We start from the raw sequence: 3254 nt of genomic DNA, 5'->3' as shown, positions 1-3254 counted from the left end.
ACAAACCAAACTGATTGTACAGAGTAACTAGAGGAACCAACAACCCACTTCAAGAAACTGAGCAAACCAAACCGTATAAAGCAGCAACACAAAGCCAGAGAAGTTGAGCCATCAGACCACATCAACTCCAGCAAACCAACAAACCAGTAGCAGGAACCAGACCGCAAACAATAACAGCAGTATATAAGCCCAGCCAGCTTCAAGAAGCACAACACATCAGGCTGCATTTAGCAGCAACAACAACCACTCCCTTAGAGAGAGGGAGTAGCGAACCTAGCAGCAGTTACAGAAAGTGCAGCAAACAAAACTGCATATAGCAGCAACAAACAGGATCAAAACAACACATAACAGACCAGCAAAAGCTAGTAGAAGTTCTAGTAGCTAGCTTCAAAGAGCTTAGCAAACCAAGCTATAAAAAGTAGCAACACAAGCTAGAGAGGGAATCCACAAATCTACTCTAGCATACCAAAAGTATCCCATAGAAGCAAGCCCAGCAGCATTCTACATATAGTAGTAACCGAGGATCACAACAGCCAAAGACAAACAACAACAGCAAAACCAGCAGCAACCTGGTAATAGCAGCTCCAGCATACCAAACGACATTACAAGTAAAGAAATAGCCAGCTTCTAGGAGTTGAGCAAACTAACTACAGAAAGCAGCAGCCTAGAGGATCTGTACAGTTGCAAGCAACACATCCAGCAACAGGGAGAACATACAGATGAGGACTGCAACAAACCCAAGAACACCAAGACAAGCACAACCAACATATGGTGACAGAGCACCAACTGTAGCCACAAGTAGGCCTTGACCAGACAAATCTCTATTATACCCAAAGAAGTATAAATGAATTCTGGCAATTTGAGGAGTCAGGAAACCTCCACAAATGCACATGGCATAATTGGGATTTAAATGATATCCTTTATTTCCAATACTCTAGCCTTTTATAGGCTTTTAACAAACTTGCAATAAATAGTAACTGACTCTCTTAACTAGCTTTTAATAGGAAATAACTGACCCTCTTAACTAGCTTTTAATAGGAATTAAATGACCCATTGTTTCCAAATAATAAATTGCGTAACAGCTGAATTGAAAATATGAATAACCTAAAATACCCTTTAATAATTAAGTAATTCCTTAGCTTATTTGGCCTCATTTTACTTAAACACTTTGGGCGTATAATATAACCTTTCCCTTCAAAAGTACTCGCTCACGAGTTCAGGATATGTCTTTCTCAGCTCTTCTGCATCCACCTAGGTGGCATCTTCCTCGTTAGCTCCCTTCACAATTCTCTTTTTTCTTGAGCCTTCTTTCTAATATTTTCTCTGGTTCAGGTGCCAGTGTGCCTTCTTCCATCACTGTCGGTAGTCTAGGGTTAGGGTTTAACTGAGTTCCAATCTTCTTCTTGAGGCAAGAGATGTGAAATACTGGGTAAATCTTGGAGCCTTTAGGTAAATCGAGTTTGTATGCAACTTTCCTAATTTTTTTGAATGATTTGGAAGGGCCCAAAATATCTTGGAGAAAGCTTCAAGCTTTTCCTTACTGCTACCGTCATCTGTCTATAAGGTCTTAACCTCAAATAAACCCAATCCCCCATGCTATATTCCCTCTCCGATCTCTTTTTATCCGTGAATAACTTCATTCTTGTTTGAGCTTCTTGCAGGTTTTCCCGTGCCAAAGTTAGGATGAAATCTCGACTTTTCATTTCGTCTTCAGCTGCTTGTACTGCCGTGGTCCTAGGCTCATATGGAAGGAGCCGTGGAGGCTCTTGTCCGTAAACGATCTCAAAGGGAGTAAACCCTGTGGAGGAGTGCTCTAAAGTATTATATGTCCACTCGGCTAAAGGTAGCCAACTGACCCAATCTTTGGGTCTATCACTGGTAAAACACCTGAGGTACCCTTCAAACCATTTGTTCATTACCTCTGTATACCCGTTTGTTTGAGAGTGATATGCTGAACTCATTAACAGCTTGGTTCCACTTAAATGGAAGATTTCTTTCTAAAAATTACTTGTGAATATTTTATCTTGATCACTGACTATGCTCTGTGGTATGCCGTGTAATTTGAATATGTTTTCCATGAATGCCTTTGCTACTGTTGCTGCTGTATATGGATGTGCCATTGGTATGTAATGATTGTACTTGCTGAACCTATCTACTATCACTATGATTACATTGTACCCTTTGGACATAGGTAACCCCTCTATGAAGTCCATACTAATATCCACCCATACTTTACTTGGAATTGGCAGAGGCTGCAAAGCCCCAGCTGGTTTGAGGTTTTTGGTTTTGTTTCTTTGTCATACCTCGCATTCTCTAATGAATTTTCTGATGTCCTTTCTCAAGCCATGCCAAAAGAATTCCCTCTTGAGCCTGGAGTGAGTCTTTTGTGAACCAGTATGCCCTCCCATGGGGCTACTATGGAATTGTTGCATGACTTGCTCCTGCTGCATCTTTAAGGTCCCCAAGTGTAGCCTCCCTTTGTAGAATAAAACCCCTCCTCTAACCTGATACTTGAGGGGATCCAGATCACCTTGATCGTAGTGGTTGAGTAATTGTTACAACTGGGGATCTTGGTTGTATACTTGATGGAGCCCTTCCCACCAATTAACAGTAACCATGCTGATGGCCTTGGCTTCTCCATAACTAGTCATAGTCCCCTCTGGTTCTGAATTGTTCCCCTGATCCGGTAATTTAGAGAGAGCATCTGCTGCCTTATTTCCTTTGCCACTATGATATTCCACACTAAAATCAAAGCCTAACAACTTTGTTATCCACTTTTGTTGAAAAGGTGTTCCAACCTTTTGTTCCAAAAAGTGTTTTAGAGCTTATTGGTCAGTTCTTACTTTAAATATGTGTCCCAGCAGATAATGTCTCCATTTCTGAATTGCTAACACAAGAGCCAGAAATTCTTTTTCATAAGTAGATAAGAACAAATTTTTACCTTTTAATGCTTGGCTTAAATATGCTAGAGGCCTCCCTTCCTGCATTAAAACTGCTCCCAACCCATTTCCAGAAGCATCACATTCTACCACAAATATTTTGGAGAAATCTGGCAAAGCAAGAACAGGAGGTGTCACCATGGCTGCCTTTAAGGCTGCAAAAGCTTGGCTGGCTTGCTCACCCCACCTAAAGGAATTTTTCTTAAGTAAGGCAGTTAGAGGAGCTACAATATTTCCATAGCCTTTTACAAACTTCCTGTAATAACCCGTTAACCCTAAAATTCCTCTAAGAGCCTTAGGATTCTTAGGTTCAGG

Source organism: Populus trichocarpa, chromosome 11 (assembly GCF_000002775.5).
Source record: "Populus trichocarpa isolate Nisqually-1 chromosome 11, P.trichocarpa_v4.1, whole genome shotgun sequence".
Taxonomy (NCBI): domain Eukaryota; kingdom Viridiplantae; phylum Streptophyta; class Magnoliopsida; order Malpighiales; family Salicaceae; genus Populus; species Populus trichocarpa.
This window is presented reverse-complemented; position numbering follows the sequence as displayed.